Below are 26,042 nucleotides of genomic sequence, written 5' to 3' on the forward strand. Positions count from 1 at the left end.
GTGGTGGGGGGGGAGCTTCCTCTGAGAGGAGGCTGGTGCCGGACGTGCTGGGTCCTAATCAGCGACTCACAGCTGTGGAACTCCGGCTGACTCCACCTGCCTGAGCTCCAGTCTCTTGACTGTGAAATGAGTCAGGTGGATCTTCAGATCTCAAAGGAAGGAGTTTCAGGGCCAGGATTGGCCATAGTCAGGATGGGAAATGGCCAGGACCAGGAGAGAGGGTGGGGACATCCCACCACCCTCCCCAGCTCACCTGGCTCCTGCCCTTCCACCTCCTGGCTGGACCAGGCCAAGCCCACCTGGCCTTCAAGGGTCCGCACCACGGGCGCTGGCTCCTCCCTTCCTCTGCCTTCTCCTCCTGGAGGGCTGGGCTTGTCCCCACCTGCCCTCAGGCTCAGGCTTCCCCACCAAACTCTCCAGCCCATCCAACCAGTCCTTCAAGGCTCAGCTCGAGATGCCAGTACAGGTAAAACGAGGTGAAGACAAGTGACGTCCTGGGAGCCAGAGTCCAACATACATGGCAAGGGAGTGACATTGAGAATGTGTACAGGGCCGGCCCCGTGGCCGAGTGGTTAAGTTCGCGCACTCCACTGCGGCGGCCCAGGGTTTCGCCAGTTCGGATCCTGGGCGCGGACATGGAACATCAGGCCATGCTGAGGCAGCATCCCACATGCCACAACTAGAAGGACCCACAACTAAAAATACACAGCTATGTACCCGGGGATTTTGGGCGAAAAAGGAAAAATAAAATCTTTAAAAAAAAGAGAGAGAATGTGTACAGAGCTCCTGCAAGCCAGTTAGAAAGATTAATCCAGGAGGAAAACGGGCAAGGGGCATGAACAGGCAAGTCACACGTTGGCCAATAGACACATGAAGATACTCGGCTTTGTACAAAATCAGCAAATGGACACTCTCTTGTATTACCTGTTGGCAAAAACCAACGAGACCCATAACAGCCAGCACAGCAAGGTCAGGTCGCTCTCCCAAAGAGGAGGGGAGGGCACCTCGACAGGCCCCTCTAGCAGGGAGAACGCTCATGCCCTTGGGTCCAGCACTCTCCCAGGTAGGCATCTTATCCCAGATAAATACTTGCCCTCATGCCAAGTCCCACATACAATGCCCACTGCTGTGGGATTTGTTCACTTGTTTAATTCTTTAAAGTTTTATAAAAGAATTCAGGCTTAATTTTATATTTTATTTCCAACTATTTCATCGTTAAACCTTTGAAGAGAATACAGGTGACTACCAAGTACCCAGGAGGCCAGGTCACTGCTGTGTTTTTTGTTTTGTTTTTTTTGAGGAAGATTAGCCCTGAGCTAACAACCACTGCCAATCCTCCTCTTTTTTGCTGAGGAAGACTGGCCCTGAGCTAACATCCCTGCCCATCTTCTTCTACTTTATATGTGGGACACCTGCCACAGCATGGCTTGACAAGGGGTGCATAGGTCCATACCCAGGATCCAAACCTGCAAACCCGGGGCTGCAGAAGCGGAGCACAGGAACTTAACCGCTGCGCCACAGGGCCGGTCCCTGCTGCTGCGGTTTTAATAATGAAAAACTAGAAACAACTCAGTGACCACCCAGGGACCTTCCTGAAGTTACCATAATGCGTGATTTTGTCTGGGACAGTCCCTGTCATCGAAGCATAATTATACTAGCGTCTGGAGTAGAAGGTGACTCATATGCCTGTCCCATAACCAGTGCACACACAGGCAGGGACCAAGTGCCTGAGCGTCCTCACCTGAGAGTGGAGATGAGAACGAGACCCCACACAGGATGCAGCCGTGCCTGGCACGGGGCCAGCCTCGATAACTGAGCTGCTAGGGTTAATTTTTAAATATTTCGATATAAAATGTTAAAAGAAAAAGCATATGTTTTGTTTTAAAAATACTAGAAGCCGCACACGGATCTGTTGACAGCAGTGCCCCCTGGGGAGAGAACCAGCAAGGTGGAGGGAACCCTGTCAGTGTATTCTCTGTACCTTCCGTGTGGTTTGAGTCATTCACAAGGGGTACATATTCAAATATTGTTTGTGTAATTAAGGCAAGTTTTAAGGAGGCAGTTCCCACTGGCAAAATGCCATCTCATGGCCATTGTGTCGCTGACTTGCGCAGTGAGCTAGGTCGGATTGTTGGCCCCCTTTACACGCAGGGAGTCTGAGGCTCAGAGGAGGCACGGGGCCTTGCCCAGAGGGGGAGCGTCTAAGTTTCATCGTGTCCCCAGAAGGGAAGGCTTTGGTTTCATGAGTTCCTAACCCCCTTGCCGTGTCAGACTCCTTCCTGAAAGCTGATGGAAGCTGTGGCCCCTCCCCCTGGAAGTTTCTCCCACTCACAAGAGGGGAGGAGCCTCAGATGCAGCTGGGAGGGTGGGCTGGGGCCCCTCCACCCCTGGCCAGGGGGCTCAGGTCATCAGCCAGCACTTCTAAGCAGCTTCTCTCATCACTTTATTCAACTAACAGGCCCTTGGAGCCTGTTCTGAAGGCCAGTGGGCAGGAGAGGCTTTCTGGAGAAGGAGTCACCTGCCACCCACACCATCAATCAAGTCCTGAGGGCTGTGTGCAAACACCCCTCCTCACTACTTAGGCCTCCCTGCTCCAGACTGCCTGGACTCTCCCAGACCCAGCTTCAGCCCCAGCCTCCTGCAGCCTGAGGGATCCTGTCAAAACCAAGTCAGCTCAGCCCCTCTTCTGCTCAGAGCTCTCCCTAGCTGCCCATCTCAGACTAAAATCCCTGCTCTGCCTCAAGGCCAGACTCCTTCCGTTCCACTGGAAACCTAGGCCTTCAGCCCTCAGAGCCTCAGGGCCCTTGCACATGCTATTCCCTCTGCCTGGACCTCCAGTCTCCAGAAGTCTGCATGGCCTCATTTCAGGTGTCACCTGGCTAAAGGAGCTCCCCTAGCCACTCTAGCCTTCTAACACAGTGTCCTGCACTTCTGGGGGTTTCTCCTCTGTCAGCTCACAGGGCGGGGCCTTCCTGTCCCTGCAGGACCCTAGTAAGTGCCCCATAAAAGCTGATGACTAAGTGAAGAAGGAGTTAATCAGGCTGGCCGGGTGGAGTCAGGGCGTGCTGGGGTCGGGGAGCAGGCAGCAATGGGAGCCAGGCAGGCCTGATCAGCCCATGGGGAGTGGGGACGGTTCCGATGCTGGGGAGGGCTGGGAACAGGAAGCACATGATTCATCCCAGCTGCACCAGAGTCGCGGCCACTAGGGAGCCCTGAGCACCAGGCAGAGACTCAGCCGAGGCGCAGCCCAGGTCGGGCGGCAGCAGCGCAGGAGTCTGCGGGACACAGGCCTGGCTCCTCTGGGCGGAGGCCAGCTCCGGCCACCTGGGGCGGGAAGTGGGCGGGAGTAGGAAGCAGAGCGAGGAAGATGCCCCGTGCTCTCCCTGACCCTCCTAGCACTTCAGGCCTGAACTCCTGCGTGGCTCTGTGACTTTGGGCGCGTGCTGCCCTCTCAGGGCCAGGAGCCATCTTTTGGAGCCCGGCTGTGCTGGTCTCGCCAGGTGCAGGCCCTCCGCGCTCAGGCCTCGGGACGAGGAACACCCAGGGCCGTGGGACAGCACAGCCCAGATGGGCGGGCCAAGGGCAGCCCCCACTTCGTCTGCGCCTCCCACTTATTTCCCACCCTCTCATCAGTAAATGGTTGTGGTTTGCAGTGAAGTGAGTCAGAAAGGGAAACTGAGCCCGGAGAGCTGGGCCTGGCCCAGGTCACACAGCTCAGAGGAGCCCTAATGACATCAGCGGCCCCAGGGCGTCAGCCCCAGGGCGTCAGCCGCACGCAGGAACACTCCCCCTTCCGGAGACCCCTGTGCCCAAGGGGCCTGGATCCCTCCATCCTCAAAATCACTTTCTTTTAGGTGACGCGAGGGGAAACTGAGGTTCGAGGAACCGGAGCCACTTGGCAAAGGCCCGGAACAGGGGGAGGGAGGGGCAGGCACGTGGACTCGACTTCTTGGGCCTGCCGGGCTCAGGGCTTGGAGAGGGGGTCCCCTTATCGGACCCGCCGCAGGGCCATGGGGAGGAGGGGGCGACTGTGAGCCCGGCCTCAGTTTCCCCATCGGCGTAGGAGACCAGAGCGGGAAGCGGTGTCGAGGCGGGCCCGGACCGGTACCCCCACCGCCCTGCGCGGGCCGACACCGCCCCCTGGCGGCCAAGCGCGTCATCGCAGCCCGCGGCCGGTCACGGGGCCCAGCGAGGGTGCGGAGCCAGGATGCCCAGGTCGCCAGGGGCCAGGGGACGTTTGAGAGCCCTCGCCCCAGCGGCGGGGTCCGCGGGCTTAGGTCTCCACCCCGGAACATCCTGCACGCTCGCCACCGCCGTATGGCCTCCGCAGCCAGGCCCTTCCCACTCTGGGTCTCATCTCCGCCGTCAAATAGCCACAATCCTGCCCACACCACGCCTGGGGCCACTCGGGCGCCCCCTCTGCCTCCTCCTGCCGGCTTTCTGCCCCCACACTCCGCCCCCGGGGTTAGCACCCCCTCTCTCTCCTCGTGGGCGGGGACCTGGCCAGCGCTGCCCCGATCGACCAATCAGAAGTCCTGGGGCGTGGCGGGGAGGGACCGATTGCCCGACGGGGAGGGCAGGAGCAGCGGGCAGTTGGGCCCCGCCGAGGTTCCCCTCCCCGCGCCTCCCTCTGCCGAGAGTCCTCGGACCCGGACAGATCGCAGGGTGCGGAGGGCAGCTCTCCCGGCGCGGAAGAGGCAGGCGAGGGGCGCTTCAGTTTCCCCGTCTTCGAAGTAGGGACGATGGCTGCCCCTCTGCCCCCATCGAGAGACAGCCCCAAGGCCCCTAACTCGGCCTGCAGGCCGCAGGGATCCCTGGTGACTCGCACTGCCAGAGCCCTCTGCCCAACCCCACCTCTCCCCCAGGGAACAGACCTTCTCACTAGCTGTTCCCTCCGCCTGGAATGCAGTCCACCCAGCTGAGCATGCTCGTGTAAGTGGCCTAATTGTACCTCCCTCCCCAGAGGCTTCCTTGACCGCTCTCACCCGCCCCTTCCCTCAGCCTTCCCAGATGCAGGTTGATGAGGCTCCCAAGCGCCTGCCCGGCCGAGTGTTCAACGTACCCCAGCCCATTTCACAGATGCAGATACTGAGACCAGAGTGGTCTGAACAGCCAGACACAGGGCACTCAGCTGGGAGGTGATGGGGTGGGAACCTAGCCGTCCATTGTGACCTGCTGCTGGCCCATCCCTCTGTCACTGGGCTGCAAGCCTGTCCCCTGCTCTCACTCCAGGGATCCCCCAGGACACTGCTGGCAGAGCCCACTGAGGGTCCAGTGCTGTCCAGATGGGGGATCAGGAATCCCCAGGAGCCACCCCTTCTTCTGCCACCCTTTGTCCAATAGGGCGCTGAGGTCCTGGAGGGGCAGGGAGGGCCCTGCCAGGTGTCACTAAAGTCCTAAGCTTTCCTGGATGCCCACTGTGGAGGCAGCACAGGCCTGGATTGGTGAGGAGACAGATCAATAAGGGCTGAGAGGGGCTTCCTGGCCCCAAGGAGGGGGGCAATTGGGATAACTGCCTGCCACCGAGAGCAGTGGACAGGAAGGGGGGAGGGAGGGGGGAATGGTGGATGGGGTGCAGTTACTATGCCAATGAACCCTGAGAGAGAAATGAGACTTCCACCTGTGTATCAGCTGTCTACTGCTGTGTAACAAACAACCCGCAACAATAGCTTGAACGGCAATGATTTTTTATTTCTCAGAACTCTCTGGATTGACTGGACAGTTCTTGTGCTCTGTGTTGTGTCAGCTGACATCAATTATACAGCTGCAGTTGGCTGGAGGCTCAGCTGGGGTGAAACCCCAAGGCGGCTTCCCCATGTGGCTGTGGTTCCTGTTGGCTGGCAGCTGGGGCTCAGCGGGCTGCCAACTTGGGCCGTCATCCCAGGGACTTTGGTTCTCCTCTACTTGTCCTCTCCACATGTCTGACTTGGGCTTCCTCACAGCATGGCAGCTAGGCCAATGGGCAAGAGCTTATCAAACCTCTATTTCCATCACTCTTGCTAATATTTCATTGGCCAGAACAAGTGATGTGGCCAAGCCCAGAGTCACTGTGGACTGAGACCTCACAAGGGCATGAACACCAGGAAGCAAATGGTTTATTGGGGGCCACCAACGTTACAGGTTACCACAGCGGGAAAAGAATGCAGGGGGACAGGGGACAGTAGACCCTCAGGGGCCAGAATAACCACGGACAGCTCCTGAAGGAGGACGGGCTTGGCCATAGAGGGCCAACAGCTCCATTCTCCTCCCTGCTCCCGTCCTGGGGCCCATGGAGGCAGGAAGGCAACCAGCCACTAAATGAAGACATAAACTGTGAAAACGTCTGATTGGAGCTAAGTGCTCTGTGGACAATGAAAATAGGGTGATGTGACAGTGTGCTGGGACATACGGGATGGGGCGGCGGCTTGAGATGAGATAATCATGGAAGCCTTCTCAGAAGAGGTGATGTTTAGGTTGAGCTCTGACCAACAGAAGGAGTCAGGCTTGAGGAGTGCTGGGGGAAGTGAATTCCAGGCAGTGGGAACAGATAAAGCAAAGCCCCTCGTATGGGAATGAGCTTGGCAGTTTTGTGGATTGGAGAGAAGACAAGGGTGGCAGGCGAGGAGTAGGCAAGGGGGAAGGCTGGGCAGGGCCAGATCAGGCTGGATCTTATAGGCCTGGACAATGAGGTTGGACTTTTCTCCAAGTGCAATGCGGTGCCACCCAAGAACAATATGACGGAATCTCACTTATTTCTACTGACCGTCTACTGCGTGCCAGCCAGTGTTCCAGGCACTTGGGACTCATCAGTGAACCAAACACAGAAACAGCCCTGCCCTCGTGGAGTGCGATCTGATTTGGGAATTCAAAAAGAAAAAAAAAAACACTGCTGAAAGGGGACAAAAGTGGGGTGCCTGAATAGAAGGAGAAAGAATGGAGGAGGAGGGACTGTCAGGCATAGGAAATAGGGGGTGAGCAAAAGAAGGTGAATTCTAGAATCAGCATGGGAGGTAATCTTCATGATGTTGGGTTAGACAAAGAGGTCTTAGATATTTTTTCTATAAAAGAAAAAAATTGATAAATTGTATTTTGTCAAAATTAAAAACATTTTCACTTCAAATAAAATGAAAAGTAAGCCACAGGTTGAGATAAAATGTTTTCAAATCATATACCCAGAATATATCGATATATATCAAGAATTCTTAGAACTTAATCATAAGACACACAACCCAGTTTTTAAAAGAGGCAAAAGATTTGAACAGACCCTTCACGGGAGAAGATATACAGATAAGCACATGACAAGACGTTTAACATCATTAGTCATTAGGGAAATGCAAATTAAAGCCCCAATGAGATACCACTACACGCCTATTAGAATATCTAGAATTAAAAAGACTGACCATGCCAACTGTTGACAAGCGTGTGGAGCATCTGGAACTCTTGCACATTGCGGGTGAGAACGTAAAATGGTGTGGCCACTTTGGAAAACAGTTGGGCAGTTTCTTACACTTGCTGCATGACCCAGCAGTTGCACGCCTAGGCATGTGCCTAAGAGAAATGAAAACACATCCACATAAAGATCTGGACTTGAACATTCACAGCAGCGTTCTTCATGATAGTGAGAAAATGGAAACACAGGTCCACGTGGCCCTTTAACGGGTGAATAGATCACCAAATTGTAGCATGTCCACGCAATGGAAATTATTCAGCAATAAAAAGGAATTGACTACTGACACAAGCTACAACAGGAGGAACTTAAAAAACATGATGCGAAGTAAAACAAACCAAACATCTGTCATCAACAAGAATGTATTTACACTTAAAATTGTGTTAAAATGCTAGATCTCTTAAAAATAGAGAAAGAGGGCCGGCCCCGTGGCGGAGTGGTTGGGTTCGCACGCTCCTCTTCGGCGGCCCAGGGTTTCCCTGGTTCGGGTCCTGGGCGCAGAGGTGGCGCCGCTCGTCGGGCCGTGCTGGGACCGCGTCCCGGGTGCTACGACTGGAAGGACCCACAACTAAAAAAGATATACAACTGTGTACCGGGGGACTTTGGGGAGAAAAAGGAAAAATAAAATCTTTAAAAAAAATAATAAAAATAAAAATAGAGAAATAAACAGAAAACTACATATCGTGTGATTCCATTTACCTGACGTGTGTAGAAAAGGCAGATCTAGAGATAAGGAGAGCAGGTCTCCGAGGAAGAGAGCAGGTCGGCGGTTGCCTGGGGCTGGGGTGGGAGCTGGCACTGACCGCACAGAGGCACCAGGAACATGGCCGGGGCGGGGCGGGGCGGGGAGGAGGCGGCGATGAAAATGACCTAAAACTGGATTGTGGTGATGGTTGCACAGCTCTGTAAATTTTCTAAAAAATCATTATGTCCTTACAACTGGGGGAATTTTACGGCATATAAATTATGCATCAATAAAACTCAAAAACAAAAGGAAAGTAGCGAGGGCGAGGCCTTCGGACGGGCTGCGCTCCGCGAGAGCCGCGGCGCGGGGCAGCCTGAGCCCTCCAGGTTTCAGGCCCCGAACCCTTGGGGCCTGTGTAGTGCTGCGGTGTCCCCTAGGTCAGGAACCCCAGCTGGGCAGGAGCCCGGGTGCTGTGGGGTGACTTCTGAGTTGTTTACAGAAAACCCTCCGGGAGGGAATGAAACCTGTTTTGAATGATAAATGCTCGAAAACCACAAGAAGTTAACCCCCGAGTCTGAATTCTCCCAAACTGGGGAAATCAGTTTCCTTCCAATAACGCGCTCCGGGCCCAGGGGAGGCCCCGCCCAGCTGCACGGGTGAAGCGGGCAATTAATACGGGGCAATTAGGGACGCTGCTGTGTTGGGGTGGGGGGCCTGGCCCCCTGGCAGACGTTTCTGGGAGGGAAGATCCCTTGGGAGAAGTAGATCGAGTGTGTGCCTGGCGGGGAGAGCAGCACACACACGCCAACCCCTGTCCCCCGCGTCCTGTGGGGACAGGGTTGCACTGACTTGAGCCTGAACCCAAAAGGTACCTGCAGACCCCCGTGCTCAGAGACTCGCTGAAGAACCGGCGCAGAGGGTCCCAGACTCCAGACAGGACACCCTGGGGCTTAAGACAAGGTCAGGAAAAGCTCAGGAGCTGAAGCCCGCACTGTGGGGCTCCCTGAGTGAGAAAGGGGCACTGGCTCCCCCCGCCACACACACACCCTGCACCAACCAACTCTCCAAACACCAAGACCCAGGTGCCTCCTTAAGAGAAGGGGCGCAGGCGAGTCTCGGCCCAGGGGCAGGACTGCTCCCCGGCTCCGCCCCCTCCCTTGGTTATTGTCAGGCTTGGGGTTCACAGGGCAGTCAGCTCAGACCCTCTGGCCTGCCTAGGGTCCTCCACATCCGCTCCTTGCAGCCCCCCTCAGACTACCAAGGGCGCTGTTAAACCTGAACATGCCCTGCCCACGCCACCCCCTATGCCAGCCACAGCAGCGGGGAATCTGAGAGCGGACCACTGGGAGAACTGCAGCCCACCCCCCACACATGTGAGACTGCTCTCCCCGGGTGATTGGACCAGGAATGGACACTTGACCAAGGAGAGCCCATCCATAGGCTGGCCAGTGACCTATCAGGGGTAGCCTGGTGAGAGCAGAGCCAATCAGATGCCTCCCTGGGATCTGGCACCAAAACGGTCGGAGAGGGACATGTGGGGCCTTGGGTGGCATCCGGGTGCACTAAGTCGGGGTTAAGGTGAGGAGAGAGAGGAGAGCAAGCAGGGCCGGAGGCTGAGGGCATGGGAGAGGGAGAGGCAGGAAGAGAGGCCCAGGCTCGCCTCCGCTTAACCAGCTCACACTTTCTCAAACCCAAGCCGTGCCCGCAGCGGGGGCTGACTTCCACCTGATAGCACACCGTCTCCACCGTCAGCCTCCAGAGTTTGTGGTTATATCACCCGTCTAGCTTCGGCGGCTCCAGGTCTTCGTGCTGGGCGTGTGGTGCACTCGTTTGCTCCGATGTGGGTTAAAGTGAATTCCCTACCATCAAAAAAGCTTCCTCGTTTGTGCCTTATGTTCACAGCAGCGTTATTCACAGCAGCCAAAGGGTGAAAAAACCCAAGTGTCCACGGGTGGGTGAAAGGATAAATGACAGGTGGTATATCCATACAGTGGAGTATTATTCAGCCTTAAAAAGGAAGGAAATTCTGTCACATGCTGCATCATGGAGGAACCTCGAGGACATTATGCTAAGTGAAATAAGCCAGTCACAAAAGGACAAATACATACATGATTCCGCTTATTTTAGGGACCTGGTGTAGCCAAATTCACAGAGACAGAGAGTAGAACGGTGGTCCAGAGGCTGGAGGGAGGGAGAGGGAAGCTGTTGTTTAAAGGGAACAGAGTTTCAGTTTTGCAAAATGAAAAACGTTCTGGAGACGGTTGGTGGTGATGGTTGCGTAACAATGTGAATGTACTTAATACCACTGAATTGTACGCTTAAAAATGGCTAAGACGGGCTGGCCCGGTGGCACGGTTAAGTTCACACGTTCTGCTTTGGTGGCCCGGGGTTCGCCGGTTCAGATCCTGGGCGCAGACCTGCACATCGCTTGTCGTGCCATGCTGTGGCAGGCGACCCACATAAAATAGAGGAAGATGGGCACGGATGTTAGCTCAGGGCCAGTCTTCTTCAACAAAAAGAGGAGGATAGGTGGCAGATGTTAGCTCAGGGCTAGCCATCCAAAAAAAAAAAAAAAGGCTAAGATAGAAAATTATATATTATGTGTATTTGACCACAGTTTTACAAAATGAAAGTCCTCCACGCACCCAAGAGCTCACCCTGCCCTGAGATCCACGGTCCACGCACAGAGCCAGCCTGGAGGGCCTCTGCACTGTGCAAGCAGAAGCCTTTGCCTCCTTGCCAGGCTGGCCGTGGACCTGGCCAGGGCCGAGGTACCAAGTCAGAATGCCTCACCCAGCCAGGCCTTGAGACGCTGCGTGAAACCTGGGCACTTGGCTCATCTGCAAGGAGGCATCACAGTGGTCAGTGGGAAAACTCGAGATCCGAGTGGCAGGCCAGCTCTGCTGCCAGCCCCGTCAGTCCTAAGCAGAGGGCCTTAGGAGCCTGGAAGTCAGAGCAACAGGTGGTGGGGAAAGGACCCGAATATTCCGGGGGTCAGCTGGATCTGCTGCACGTGGCCGCCTGCAGAGAAGCCTCACAGCAGGGCAGGAGACCCTCCCAGTGGCCTCACTGAGGCTCCTCTTCCTGGAAGCAGTGGTGGAGGGTGGCCCTGCTCACGCTGGCCTCAGTGACTGCTTTTCCAGTCTCCCAAGTCTGCCCAAGACAGCTCCTGAAGGACACGGTCTCCCGCACAGAGTGGAGCCCGCCAACAGGTCCTCTTTAAAGTTCTTGGCTGCCTGCTCTGTGCCAGGGAGGAAAACAGCGTCCTGACTGCCACCTGGCCCCCATGCCACACTGGCCTCACTGGAGAGTGAAAGCAGAAAGGAAATGGAGGCTCAGAGGCCAGGGTCACACGGCCGGTAGCATCAGAGCCACAGCGGGAAACCAGTCACTCTGACTGCAAAACTTGCACACTCCTAAACTTTGCTTCTCAACTGGGAGCGTGAGTACCTCGTGTGAGCGGTGGAGGGGGGAATGCTGGGCGGGGGCTGGGGAGGGCCACAGCATGGACAAGATCAGCTTCCAGAGCATCAGGTTTACTCAGACACTTGGGGTGGGACATGGGGAATTGAGTGGCTGTGTAAAACCTAACTTTTGGGTTACTCAAGCATTCTCACATTAAAGGGGCAGAGCACAACACCCACAAGGGTTTTTGATGAATCAAGGGATTTTGCGCTAGCGGCAGGTCCACCATCTCGGTTCACTGGCCTCCACAATTAAGAAAACAGTGGGGGCCACCCCGTGGCCGAGTGGTTAAGTTCTCGCACTCCGCTTCAGCAGCCCAGGGTTTCACTGGTTCGGATCCTGGGCACGGACATGGCACCGCTGGTCAGGCCATGCTGAGGCAGCATCCCACATGCCACAACTAGAAGGACCCACAACTAGAATATACAACTATGTACTGGGGGGCTTTGAGGAGAAGAAAAAAAAAGACTGGCAACAGATGTTAGCTCAGGTGCCAATCTTGAAAAAAAAAAAAGCAGCCATTGGTGGATAAGTTCAAGAACGCTGCATTTCATCTGCCACTTTGGGAGGAAGCACCTCCCTGTCTCATGATCTGCCTCGTGATGTCCCACCCAAGGGTGGATGGGTCCCCTGGAAAGGCTCAGCAGGCACGTCGTTTGTGGCTGCCCCCCAGCCCCCCAGGCTGGCAGCCCGCATGCCAGCCCCTCGCTCCAGACTCCTGCTCATCTGTTACTTCTGAATCACAGAGCAGTGTGGGAGGGAGGCAGGCAGAGCAGGGCGCCCTGTGCCCGATTGACAGAGGAGAGAACTGCAGCCCAGAGAGGCCAGGGGCCCAGACAGCACAGGAGGAAAGGCCAAGAGGCCAAGAGGCGGAGAGGTGCCTGGCTGGGGGCCGTGGCCCCAGCCCCTCGTGCTCCTCTGGGCTTGATCCTGATTCCAGCTGCCTGGCCACTGCCAGGCAGCGTCTTGGAGAGAGGTGGGGACTGCTGCTTCCCTCACCTGTCCCTGCGGGGTGAGGAGGGCTCGGAGAGGGCTGCAGCTCCACCCTGAGACCCTGGACCCTGGGATACCCAGGAGGTGACAGAGCCACTGCCCTGGACCCAGCAGGTAATGGCTGTTTGGGCCTCCCAGGCTGAGTCACTGTGGCCTTCCTTCAGTCTGTCTGATACCCAGGGGCCTGCGCCCAGCCACCCTGGGACAAGGGGGCAAGGAAGGTGCTTCTGAGAATGTAGCCCTTGGAGAGGCTCTGTGTACTCAGGGGGTTGGGGACCCATGAGGGGAGGCTGAGTGGGGGGTGGGGGTGGGGGTCCCATCCACTTCCTTTCTGCTGGAGCTTCTCCACTTTGAGAAGGGATTTTGTTACTGCTGCTGTTGTTGGGCTTCTGAGCGAGATTCCCAGTGCAGAGGGGTCAAGCTACTAACCGACATTTGGGGCCCCTGCAGGCCCTGAGGCATCCAGGCACAAACCCCAGGGCCTACTCTGCACAAGGCCTGGCTGTTCCTGGTTGGGCCTCCATAGAGAAGACACTGTGGGAGAGTGAGAAGAGGACTGGACCGTGTCACACAGACCCAGCAGAAAAGCCACAATAACAGTGGCTTCAACAAGATGGAAATTGAGTTTTCTCTCATACTCGAGATGTTTAGAGGTGGCTGGGGCTTGTTTGGTAAGTGGCGTCACAGTGTCAGGAACCTGGGTTCCTTCCATACTGTGGCTCTGCCATGCATAGTTTTCATTTCCAAGATCACCTGGTGGCCCAAGATGGCTGTTGAAGCTCCTGCCATTATATCTGCATTCAGGCAGTAGGAAGGAGAAAGGGGAGGAGGGTGTGCCTTTCCCCTTAAGGACTCTTCCTGAAATTAAACACTCTATTTACATCTAGGCCCAAACTCAGTCGCATGGCCACACCTACGTTTAAAGGAGGTTGAGAAGCGTCTTAATTCCAGGCAGCAAATGCCCAAATAAACTATCAGGGGTTCTCCTCCTGTGGATCGCTGGAGGTGGTGGGGGTGGGGAACCTGAAGGATCCGATGGTCTCTGCTCTAACCACTGACAAGCTGTGTGCCCTTGGGCAAGCCCCTTCACCGCTCTGAGCTCCTGTCTGTGAAATGCAGGTATGGGAAGACTGTCTCCAAGGCCCCTCCCTGCCCTGGCATTTCGTGACCCTGAAGCAGGGAGCCCAGGGAGGTGAAACCAAGGACAGAAACTGCTCCTGTGTAAAGCTTTCCTGTTCCAAGGTTTATAGATTCGCAAGAGCATAAAACTTGATGATTTATTTTCAACCTGCAAACTGATTAACGCAGCCTGGAAGACTGATAGGGGGGTGAGCTGCAATGTGCCTGGGACCTACCCAATGTGGAAGAGCAACAGTCCTGGAGGGCTGGCCCAGTGGCACAGTGGTTAAGTTCATGCGCTCCACTTTGGTGGCCCGGGGTTTGCCGGTTCAGATCCCAGGTGCGGACCTATGCACTGTGTAGGGGAGGAAGACACTTCCTCTACCCGCTCTGGGTCCTTCTGGCCAGACGACGAATTAAATTCACATGAGCCAGAATAACAGGAGAAGATTAAACAAAGCTTTATAACGTCTACACATGAGAGAGGCTCAGGCAACCTGAGCAACTCAGCCAACTGGCCGAGGCTGCCTGTTTAAGTATCTTCAGCTGCAGACAAGGAGGACATTGGGGCAGTGGTTTGGGGCTTCAAAGGGGAGGAAGGCAACCCACGTGGAAATGGAAAAGCAAATGTTTAGTACATAGAACTTTGATAAGAGTGGGCTTAGCAAGGATCCTCCCAGTCTACCAGAACCCACAGTTATCTATGGTGATGGCCTGTCCTGGGGACAGGCCTTTATTGTAAATTTCTTTTAGGCAGTTGGGGGGAAAGGTCGAATGTTCCTGCTGAGTCTGAGCCTTTATTGTCTTCAGCTCGAAATAGTCCACATACCAGAGTGGTGCATCTTGGGGCAGCCTGCCCTGAACCCCATCAACCACTTGGCAAGCCATGCTGTGGCAGCATCCCACATATAAAGTAGAGGAAGATGGGCATGGATGTTAGCTGAGGGCCAGTCTTCCTCAGGAAAAGAGGAGAATTGGTGGCAGATGTTAGCTCAGGGCTAATCTTCCTCAAAAATAAAACGAGTTCTGGAGACAGACAGAGGGTGAAGGCTGGAGGAGGATGGGGTGGGAGGGGGCCTGGGAGGCAGCCCAGGTCCTACAGAGACAGGAGGGAGCTGAGGAGACAGACATGACGGCTGGGCATCTCTCTTAGGGTCACAGAGGTGGTGGGGAGAGAGGACCCAAACTCAGGATGGATGCCACCAGGGAGGGACGTGGGGGCCTGGGGAAGAGGGACAGTGGGCAGGGAGAGGAGGTCACCACCAGCAGCCCAGAGGGCTCTCTGGGGACGGGGCCAGGGAGACTTTCCCTCACAAGCCCTTCTGCGGCTTTCTTTTGTCCGAACCCCGTTCCATGGGTTACAGATACTAAAGAGCTCTAAAAGCCTGGAGTCGTGAGAAGTCGTCTGGCCTGCCGGAATCAGGGAGCCAAGCTGCCCTGGGGAGGGAACAGAGCCGGGCTCCCGGAGACGCCTGTTGCTGTTCTCACGCCTCTGAGGGGCTGGAAGGCGACACTGGGGTGGGCTGGCAGGAAGGGGCCTGCTGTCGGGAACTGTAGGGGGTCTGGCTATGAGCCAGGCCTGGGGTAGTGGCGTGCGAGGTGTGTGTAACCAGAGGGCCTTACCCGGCAGCCGGGCACTTGGATCGGCGCCTCCCTCCTCCCTTCCTGTCCCCTTGGCACCCACCTCCATGGGGTGGCCCAGTAGCCAGGCAGCAGGGAACCGTGTGCCTGGGACACGGCAGATTTCCTAGGCTTCCTCTAGGCCTGGGCAAGCCCCAGAAGGGCCTGAACTTACTGTGGGATGGGGCAAGGGGGCCTGGGGAGGCAAGAAGGACATTCTCTCTGTTTCAAGATGGGGGCTCAAGCTGTTTAATGCAAAAGACATGTGATCTTGGTGGTTAAGAGCAAGGGTTCTGGGCCAGACTACTTGGGTTCAAATCCCGAGTCCTACACACACCAGCTGTGTGACCCTGGGCAAGTTACATAACTTCTCTGTGCCTCACTTTCCTCATTTGCAAAATCAGGAGTTGTGAGGTTAAGTGAGATCCTCTATCACAGTCCTCGGAGCAGCCTAAGAAGGGGCTTAGTAAAAGCTATTAGAACGATCAGTATTGAGTATGATCAGCGACAGTGTTGGGACACGCCATGTTGTCGTATGGCCCCTGACCCGGCCCCGACAGGAGCTGAGGGCCCCAGCCACACCGCAGCCTCGCAGGCCAGCGCAGACGGCCCACCCGCTTCTCTGGAGGGGCAGACAGCGAGCGCGTGGAGGGGAGGCTCGCTTACAGGCAGATGCTGGCTTCCTGCTGCCCACGCCCAGCGGAGCCCCCTGCACTGTCCGTTGTAACAAGCTCCTGGGCAATTTCTGCACAGAAACTCTGGGGGTTTCTGGGGTCCCCTGATCCCTTAAAGCTCAACTGCTGTGGAGAGGTGACCTCCCAGGAGGCCTGGAGTAAACAACAGGCCCCTCAGCGTGCTGGACATGAGCATCAGGGATCCCAACATAGTCCTCCCCTGAGGGCTGCAAGGCCTGGGACCAGCCACCCCATCTGCCCCAGCCAGGCCCCCTGACCACAGCCCTCGGGGGGCCTCCATGGCCCTGGCAGCCCCAGGCTCAGGACAACCCTGCTCTCTCGGTAGCTGAGCCCCTCTCTCCATGGGTCCCTGAAGCGGACAGCCTTCCTCCTCAGGTAGGTGAGGACGCAGGACCAGCTCCCCACCCTCCCAGGGCAAGACCTGGAGTCTCTCTGTTCCTGTGTCTGTCACCCTGGCTGTGAGGGCCACAATCTCCACCTGCGTCCTGTCAGGGTCCCAAGAGGCCCAGAGAAAGGTCCAGTGCTCAAGGCCCACTGACCTGGCTTCAAATCAGCTCTGCCACTTCCAGGCTGTGTAGCTTCAGGCAAGTCACTTAACCTCTCTGAGCCCATTTCATCAGTAAAATGCAGATAACGTGAAATTCTTGTGAGGCTGTGAATGGCATGTGTTGATTTGTTTGTTTGTGTCCATTCAGCCCTCTGTCCTTGGCCCCCAGAGAGGGAGATGCAGGGCCCTGGCTTGGAGGTGCTTGCTTCAGTGGGGGAGACGGCAGGTAAACAGGCAGTCAGGGCCCTCAGATCTAGTTGATATAAATGCCAGGAGCTTGACAACACGGGAGGGGGGACGTTAATTCTAACAGAGGAGGTACGGGAAGAAATATCTGCAGGATGGACAGATGGGGGAGGAAGGAAGAGCCTTGCTGGTAGGGGGCACAGCGTAAACAAAGGCATGAGGTGTGAGTCAGGGTGACAGGCAGTGTGCAGGACAGTGGGGGAGACAGGAGGGGCCTGGGCTGGGAGGGAGATGCCGTCTGCAGGAGGAGCTGTGGGGAAGGGCAGCTTGGTGGTCAGGGGTTGAGGCAGACCTCCAGGCCCCCTGGCCCCCGCACCACCCGGGGATACCTACAGAGAAACTGGCCACGGGCAGAATCTGCATGAATCCAACCATCACCCTCCAGTGGCCGGCAGTGCCCGCCCGGCCTTCCAAGACTGGGGGTGGGAGGGCTGGGTCCCAAACGCCCGCCCCTCCAGTGGACCTGTGTTTTGTACAAGGTTCCAGATGTTTAAACGCCAGCCCGCAACCTGGCTGCCCAAGCAGGGGTGTCCGGGACCCCTGGCCTGGCTTCTCACACAGCGCTGTGTCTCCTTATGTCAGCCCTCAGCAGCCACTGAGGCCGAGAGCCCCGGGAAGGAGAGCAATTTGGGAACAGCAGACACTTTGTGGCTCGAAGGGCACCCCTCCCCCGCACTGGGGCGCCAGGGTCCCCTCTGCCCTCGGCCCTGAGCAGACGCTTGGGCCAGGGCCAGCAAGGCATCCTCGAGGAGACCACAGCCCTGTTCTGAGAAGGCTGGGTGGGTGGGTGGGTGAGCTCCGTGGGACCCCAGTTTCCTCATCCATAAGTGAGGACATTGCTCCCTCCCGGTGACCCTGCAGGGCAATGAACCGAGCCTCTGGGATGGGGTTCAGCCCCTACAGGCGGCAGATTCACTCACCCAGAGGTGGAGACTGGGAGATTCCAGAGAAGAAGCCCAAGATTCTGTGGGAAGGTGCTCCATTCCAGCGGGCCTTGCTCCTTGGGCCACGTCCTGGGAGACTGAAAGAAAGCATCCAAGCCGAGGGCCAGACAGTGAAAGAGCTCACGTGACACCCAGCGGCCCAGCTCTGGCGGACGTTCTGGGTCCAGGGTTCCCTGCTCTGGGGTTCTGAAGTCTGGGATGCCAGGAACTGGGTTTTGAGGTCCTGGGTTCCAGTGTCTGGGGTCCACAGCCCCTCTAGCCACCTGGGAAGGAGGTGAAAGTTGGGGGGGCAAGGGCAGCCTCTGAAGCCCCGTGAACCCAAGCACTCAGAGCCCCGACCCTGCCCAGGCAGCCAGCAGGTGGGAACCAGACGCCCCTCAGCTGTCAGACGTGGGGACTGAGGCCCAGGCCTTTGGAGAGCGCCAGGGATCTGTACCAGAGCGCCTGTGGGCCGGGGGCTTGGGAGACGACCACCCATGACCCAAGACAGCCTCCTCCCCTCCTCCATCAGAGGCGAGTGTGGCTCCTCACAGGAGGCCACTGCCCATCGGAGTGCAGCCTCTCTGGGTGGGGAGGATGGAGGCCCTTCCCAGGGAGCCAGAGGCTGTTCTGCTCCTTCTCCCAGAGCTGGCTGCTTCCCACCCCCATCCGGTCTCCTCCTCCAGAGCCCGGACTGGTTGGCTCCTGCCAAGGACGCCCACGGCCTGCCAGGCAGGGTGGGGGAGCCCGCACATGCCTCACCCCACCCCCATCCTCAAAGGTTCCTCTTGGTTCTGGGCCTGTCTTCTGGAGAGAAACTGAGGCCCAGGGGGATTCAGGGTGCCTCCCCAGGCCCCAAGGGCCCGCAGGAGTTCCCAGACACACTTTGAAGACTGTGCTTCAGTGGGGTCTCCTCCCCAACTTCTTTTCAACCATGACAGTGGTGAAGGGGAGGCTCCCGGGCCTGGAGCCATGGGGCAGGGGGGAGGCGGCGGGGCTTCAAAAGGGGGAGTTGGCAGGGGTCCCGGCAGGAGGCCTGGCTGGGAGAGAGACCAGGGCCCCTCTGGTGCTCCCTCCTGATGCCCCCTCACCCCACTCCTCAGCCTCCCCTCCACACTCAGGATTCTCCCAGCAGGCTGCCCAGCAGGCTAGGAGGGGCCCTGGGGCCCAGCGGGGCCGCAGGGCCCACACACTCCCAGGGTGCACAGAGGAGAGTCACAGTGGAACTCAGGGCTGGGGCGGAGCCAAGCGGTGCCTCTCAGGAAGGGCGAGCACTGCCCCTGCGGCTTTGTCCCAGGGTGCTCGGCAGGGCGGCGTCTGCATTCAGAATGGAGGAGGCCAAAAATGAGAGGGCTGGAGCATTTTGTCCCGCCTGCTATGGATTTACCCACGGGTCGAGTGTGCGTATCACTGCACAGTCCATGTGGGTTGAGTGACAACTGCATAGAGGCATATTTGTGTGTATGGGGTGGGGGATGGGTGTGGGCTGGAGATGTTCCCCCAGGTGATAATCTCTGTCGCACACTCACACTTGATCATTGGGATATCCAGGGCAGACTTCCTGTCCCAAACATCCCCCTGCCCCTCCACTAGCTTGTCTGAAATTTCTCCATTTGAGCATCCTCTGGGTAGAGCAACGCATTCCCTAAGATGGAGGGGCCGGGCCCGAGCCTGGAAAACAGCTCCCTGGACAGAGCCCCATGTCCTCTGCAAAACCTCTCTGAGTGGCAGCTTCCTCACCCGAAGGGCAGGTGAGTTCTCTGCTCCACCCCAGCCGCACAGGGATTCAGTGCCAGCCGGTCCCAGGATGCTGGAGCTGTCGCTATGATTTGGGAGGCTCCCATCTCTCCCTGCTCTGCTCTTTCCTTGGGAGGCGTGGCGCCAGCTCTCAAGCACCTGCCTGGCCAGGTGCCCTCCCCGGCAGGGGACGGTGGAGCTCTGTCCACGGCGCCAGCTCCCTGTGCCTCTGTTTTACCATCTGGAGGAGGAGAAGGGTTTCTTCAGCCACGCTTTGTCCTCTCCAAAGGTCTCCTCGTGTCTGGTTCATTCAGTTCTCGGTTCCTGTCTTTCCTTTTGTGCTGTCTTAATCTGAATCCCTTCAAACTGCCCTGGCCTGGATGTTGTCTGCCTCCCAGAAGCTGTGTCCCAAATGTGAGAGCAGCAATCGGAGATCCCCACGGATGGGTGGCGGGGGTTGAGGAGCCCAGCACCCAGCCTGCATGGCTCCTTCCTTCTCAGTGGCTCACACAGTCACACCCACTCCAGAGGGGAAGGAGACTGAGGCTCACGAGGTGCACACCGCCCCAGGGCCCCCATTTGACTTCCATGCACCTAAGGCACTTCGCCTTCCCGGCTTCTTCCTCCATAAATAATATGAAAGTTCTGTTTTATGTCTGCATTGGTATAAAGACGAATATACTCATAATATATATGAAAACATTTTCTTCACCCTAAAAGTTTCTTTTTTTTGGAGGGGGAGGAAGATTGTCGCTGAGCTAAGATCTGTGCCAATCTTCCTCTGTTTTATGTGGGATGTCACCATAGCGTGGCCTGACAAGCTCCAGATCCGAACCCGGGAGCCCTGGGCCACCGCCGAAGCAGAGCCTGCAAACCTAACCTCTACACCACTGGCCGGCCCCCTAAAAGTTTTTTCTTTCTGATTTTAAAGAAAACTGAAACATTTCATGGGTCCCTCAAAGTCTGGTGGCCCCAGGCACCGTGTCCCCTGCATCTGAGGAGGGAATCTGCTGGGCAGGCTCCTCCCTTTGGAAGCCAACTGACTGACCTTGAACTCGGTCTTCCGCACCCCACCCCCTCCAGCCCACCTGCCACTCTGAAGAGCCAGGTGAATTTTTGCTGATTTTAGGCATTTCTTAGTACTCATCCTATAACTTTGAAGTCTTGTCTCTGAATTCTTACGACAACAACGGTAATAATAATGATAGCCCTTCACACAGCCCTTGACACTTTTCAAGCCCCTTCACCTCTGTTATCTGATCCCCCCAACAAGCCAGGGAAGGGCAAGGGCAGCCATTGTTACCCCTATCTCACCGCTGGGACAACTAGGACACGCAGGACAGTAAGTGGTCTCAGCTGGCAGGACCAGAGCTCTGGGCTCTTTGCTCATCCTCTGTCTGCAGTCAAGGGGAGCAGGTCTGGGGAACCTGCCTGGAGAGCGAAGCCCCAGGTCAGGAGGGAAGGTTGGAGCTCAAAGGGCAGGGGGGAGCAGTGGGGGAGGGGCAGGGGGCAGATGAAGAGGAGCGGCTGGAGGGTGAAGGCAGAGAAGGGAGGGGGAAGAGCCCCCTGCGGCCTTCTGGAAGGAGATGAACTAGGGTGGAGGGGGGAGAGTCACTGGGAGGGAGAAATGGGGCCCCAGGAGGTATCTGGGAGGCACAACTACCGAGATGTGGTGACTGATGGGATATGGAGGTAAATGGGGGGTTGACAGAGATGGCCTCTAGATTTAAGCCTTTAGAGGTCCCAGAAGCTGGGAAGACCATAGCACCTGTAGGTGATTAAACAACAGCAGCGGAAGCTTTCTTAACCCAGTTGCATTGAACCGGCTCACTGCATTGAGTCACTCGGCACCCTCTGTAGAGCACATGGGCAAAAAGCTGACCGCCTCCGCTGACCCTTTCCAAAACCCACGCCAAGAAAATGGGTACCGAGGCTGGCCCCGTGGCCTAGTGGTTAAGTTCGCGCGCTCAGCTGCAGGCGGCCCAGTGTTTCATTGGTTCGAGTCCTGGGCGGGGACATGGCACTGCTCATCAAACCACGCTGAGGCAGCGTCCCACATGCCACAACTAGAAGGACCCACAACGAAGACTATACAACTATACACCGGGGGGGGGGGGCTTTGGGGAGAAAAAAAGGAAAAAAATAAAATCTTTATTAAAAAAAAAAAAGAAAGAAAATGGGTACCTTTCAAGGAGCTCCTGGGACCTTCAAGCCCGTCCTCCCCGCCCAGCCCAAGTTAGGAAGCTCTGAGAGGGGCTGCTCCTCCCCGGCCCGAGCTTCTGCCCCACCCCCCTCCACCCCCCGCCCCACCCCTCCACCTTCCCACCCCCCGCACTGAGAGTCACAGCCTCCTTCTCCAACCTCTTTATACCCATCCAACAGGAATGTGAATTCTTTAACCGGCTAGTACACAAACGACCAAAATATAAGTGCAAAAAACAGTCACTGTGTCTATGAACACTAAGTTGATGATTTGGAAAGACTTCTCAAAAGTAATTTAATTTTAAAAACTGCTATTGAATCAGGTATAGACGAGACAATTGTAAAGACCAGAGCAAGATCCTAGAAGATCCTGAGCACGGGTCTGCTTCCAAGCTCACCCTCCTGGCGCCGGCGCCTCGGGTCCTGGCCACGTGGCCTCGGCACCAGCTGCTCGGGGCACCGCAGCTGCCGGAGAGGAAGATAAGGAGAGCGAGCCCCAAACAGAAGTCCGTCTCTTTATAACCTAGTCTCAGAAGTGACAGTCCCATCACTTCTGCTCCTTTCTATTCACTAGGAGCAGTCGTTGCGTCCCACCCCCACCTCCACACTCGAGGGGCGGGGATTACGCCGGCCAGAACACCGCCTCCTGGGGGCCTTCCTGGAGGCAGCCCACCTCGATCTCTCACGACTCCCGACCGAGCGGATCCTCTTAGAATCAAACACACTTCTAACCGAACACCCTCTCTGTGCCAGGCGCTGTCCCAAGAACTTTGCATTGACCCTCGCTCGCACTCTATGAGGTCGGCGTTATTATCCCCATTCTGCCTGTTCGCAAATCCCACAGCCACTCAGGGGTGGAGCCGACTGGGATTCGACTCCTCACGAGTTTGAACCCAAGGAGGAAGTTGGTTTGGGCATGGGCTCTGCGGAGCCTGCAAGACAGGGGCCTATCCACCCCCCACCCCGCTCCCCACCCCCGGGGGAGCCGGTATTTGGGTCTGAAGTTCAGGAAGAGGCGGGGTCGGAACTGGCAGTGTGGGCGCCCTTAGCCGGGGGTGGGGGGTGATGAATCCCAGGGAGGGGCGCTCACCCCCAGGAAGAGTGGGTGCAGACAGGACAGAAGAGGGCTCTGTATCCAAGGGCGGCCAAGGAAGGCTGAGGAAGCGGCCGCTGTGGCCTTTGCCTCATAGGAACAGTGGGGAAGGGGGGGCGGGGCAGAAGGCCGCGGGAGGCCACCAAGGGAGGTTGCAGTGGGGTGGGGGTGGGGCACCTCTAAGGAGCAGCCTGGCTGTGGAAAGTCACAGGGGACAGGACAGTTGTTGAGGGGGTGTGGGGACAAGGGCTGAGGAGGGGGTTAAGGTTTCTGTTTGGGGTGGAGGTGGGGGGTGGGGCCCTGGTCCTGACTGTGGCCACACCCTCTGTGCTCTCAGCAGGGCCGTACTGGCCCAGACCCCGCCCAGGCTGACGCCCCGGATGTGGCCTCCCAGGTCGCCAACCCCGAAGCCGCGAGCCAGGAGCGTGTCACGGGTGCCCCACCCCGGGGCTGTGCCCCCTCCCCAGCCGGTCCAACCCGTTTGCCCAACCCCTTCTGGCTGTCCTCTGCCCTCAGCCTCTGCTGCCCCTGCTGCCCTGGGAGCTCCTGCCTTTCACAGAACAACCCGCCCCCTCAGACCAGGCTGCGAAGCTGTCAGGTGCCCCCCCTCCTCCTCCGGGGAACCCACCACACCTCCCAACCACTCCTAGATCTTTTGAGGGTGCAGATGAAGGATCTGTGCAGTGGGTTGCAAGACTCCAAACCCCCTGCCCCAATAAATGCAGAACCAGCTTCCCAGCACTCGCCAGGTGCCACAGACCCTGCAAGGCCTGTCCTGCCCAGTGGCTCTCCCAGCCCTCCCGGCCAGCCTTAAAATCTCTCCAAGCAAACACTGGACAACCTCTCACTGCTCGCTTTGATTCCATCTGACCGCCCAGCTCCCCAGATGCCAGCTAAGCCTCCACTGACCCTCAGGCAGATGGAATCCAGTGTGCTGAGGCCCGGCCATCTGGCCCGCCCTTGCTCGCTGCTGGCCTCCACTTCCCTTCGTAGCCCCCTGCCTCCCGGCCCACCTCCACGCCTTTGCCCAAGCTGTTCCCTTGCCTAACATGCAACCCTCCCTTCTCCAAATGTCTAGATCTTTCCCAGCCTTCAAGGCTCAACTCAAAGCCTGCTTACTGAGTTTGAAAAAGCGACCTAATCTCTCTGGGCCTCAGTTTCCCCGACTGTAACGGGAGGAGGGAAGAAGGCTCGGCCCGTAAGGCGCCGGCCACACCGGGGGCCCCGAGCCTGGCCGCCCTGCCTGGGGCCCATCCGCCAGGCCCGCTCCTCCTCATCCCGGCCAGGCGCTGGCTAAGCCTTGCCAGGTGCTGACGGCGCCTCCCTCGGAACCAGCCGAGGGCCCCTGAAACGCGCGGCCCGCGAGGCCCCGCGGGAGAACATCTGTGCGGCGCTGCTGGGAACAGGGGGAGGGATGAAATCCGAGAGGGCCGGGTCCCCCCCCCCCGCCCCCCCCGCAGCGGGCAGGCGGAGAAGAGGCGCGCACAGCCTGTCTCGGGGCTGGGCAAGGGTGACTGTCGCTGACCGCTCAGCCCAGGGGTCCACCGCCCCGCGACGTCTGGTCCCGGGGAGGACCCGGCCCCACCCCCCGCCCGAGCCTCGGCTTCCGCGTCTGTAAAACGGGGCGAGGGCGCTGCCTCCGAGCCGTGCCGCTCCTGCGGGCCTCGGAGGGGACGCTTTGTTGTCCAGGACTAACTCACAGTCACTGGACAAAACTCAGAAAATACAAAAAAAAACCCCACCCAGATTTCTGGACTCCAATCCCAGAGACGACCTGGCAGCTCCCCGGAGCCTACTGGGGAGCGCAGGGCTGGGCGCGGGGCGTGGAATCCTGCCTGCGACCTCGGAGGCAGATGTCAATATTATCCCACGTTCAGGTGAGGAAAGGGAGGCACAGAGGGGCTCAGTGGCCTCCAAGGTCTCAAGAGGGTGGAGAGTAGTCGAGATTTGAACCCAGACCTGACGGTCGTTCAGCCCCGGCGCCATCAAAGGCCGTGCCCTGTTCCTCGTTACGGACGCACCAGCACCGCGACCCCTGCCCCAGCTCGGCCTGGGGAACGACACCGCGCGCCGCAGCACAGCCGGGGGACCGAGCAGCCGGTTTCTACTCCCCCGGGGCTTGTGGGTGGGGGTGTCGTGTGTGGGCGCCCAGGCTGTGGACCTGAGGCCCCGCGCCTGCGGGACCGGCGGGGTAGCTGCTCCCCCAGCCCATTGCGCGTGCGCCCCTCCTCCTCCCAGCCGAGGAGATTAAGTGGGAACTTTGAACTCCGTCCCCGAGCCCTGATCCGGGAGAATTAATCCGATTGCTTTTCAAATCCTGGCTTCACGTTGCAAACTGCCCCCGCAGCCGCGCTGCCCGCCCGCCCGCCTCGGGCAGGTCTCCATCTCTTCCCTCCAACCGCCCCATGGTCTTGTGGGGAGGGGGATTGTTGACCCATTTTACAAGCGACAAATGGGGTCGGGCAGTGCCTTGACCAGGTGCCTGAGTCTTCCGGTGCTCTTTCCTGTGTATGTGGACACCCCTCCCTTGGAGTCCCAGCCCCGGAGGCCCACCGTATCCCGGAAACCTCCGCTCCACTTAGTGACTCACCACCCAGCCGGGAGTGGGTCTTTGTTCAGCGCACTGGGCACAGGCTGGGGAGGGCACACATGTGACTACTTCTTTCTGCCACTCCTCAGCCCTGCTGCCTGGGCTGGACCACTATGGGGCCTGGAGCAGGGCCATCCTGCTGCCTCAATTTCCCTGCCTGCACACAAGGCACTGGGCTTAGTGACCCCTGAGAGCCCTCCCCAGCCGGACCTCCTGGGGCCTGAGGGCCGTTCCCAGTCCTCTGGGTTTGCCCTGAGGGGTCCTCTGCCCAGCTTCCACTGCCTCCTTCTCTAGATAAGAGCACCCTGGTTTTCCAGGGGGATCCCCACCCAGCCACCCTACAGGCATGTGGGTTGATGGGTAGAACCCCACCCTCCCAGCTCTGGGCCTGGCCATCAGCATACTCCCCCACTGGTGTGGAGAGGGGCACTCAGCCTAGCAAGTGGGGTGGGGGGCTGGTGACCTGGTGCTGCCAGGGCCACCTCAGGTGAGGACTCATCCAAGGGGGAGGAAAGGCAGGGAGGAGAGGCAAAGAGCACAGTCCCTGTGCCACAGAGCCCTGGGCTCAGCAGGGTTGGAGGCTGGGTCCACACTGGGCTGGTTGGCTTTTCGCTTCAAGTCTTCAAGGCCCCCCCGCACTCTGACTACCCTCTGGACCGGGTTTATCTGTTTACCCTAAGCGGACAAAGTGAGGATTGCTG

The 26,042-nt window shown here is 57.9% G+C and overlaps 1 long non-coding RNA gene across 5 annotated transcripts; it reads right to left on the reverse strand.

Moving 5' to 3' along the window:
* Positions 1-5,670: 5,670 nt before the first annotated feature.
* LOC106839631 (uncharacterized) lies at positions 5,671-22,859 on the reverse strand. Of its 5 annotated transcripts, XR_011504813.1 has the most exons (5): positions 22,749-22,820; positions 19,460-19,697; positions 17,717-17,817; positions 7,380-7,527; positions 5,671-7,037 (listed from the first exon to the last, which is right to left on the reverse strand). It is a non-coding gene; the product is annotated as an uncharacterized lncRNA (long non-coding RNA). The 5 variants fall into 5 exon arrangements; XR_006530438.2 differs by lacking the exon at positions 19,460-19,697 and having other exon boundaries at positions 22,749-22,859; XR_011504812.1 differs by lacking the exon at positions 22,749-22,820 and having other exon boundaries at positions 19,460-20,922.
* Between the last annotated feature and the right edge of the window lie 3,183 nt (positions 22,860-26,042).

Source organism: Equus asinus, chromosome 7 (genome assembly GCF_041296235.1).
Source record: "Equus asinus isolate D_3611 breed Donkey chromosome 7, EquAss-T2T_v2, whole genome shotgun sequence".
Classification (NCBI taxonomy): domain Eukaryota; kingdom Metazoa; phylum Chordata; class Mammalia; order Perissodactyla; family Equidae; genus Equus; species Equus asinus.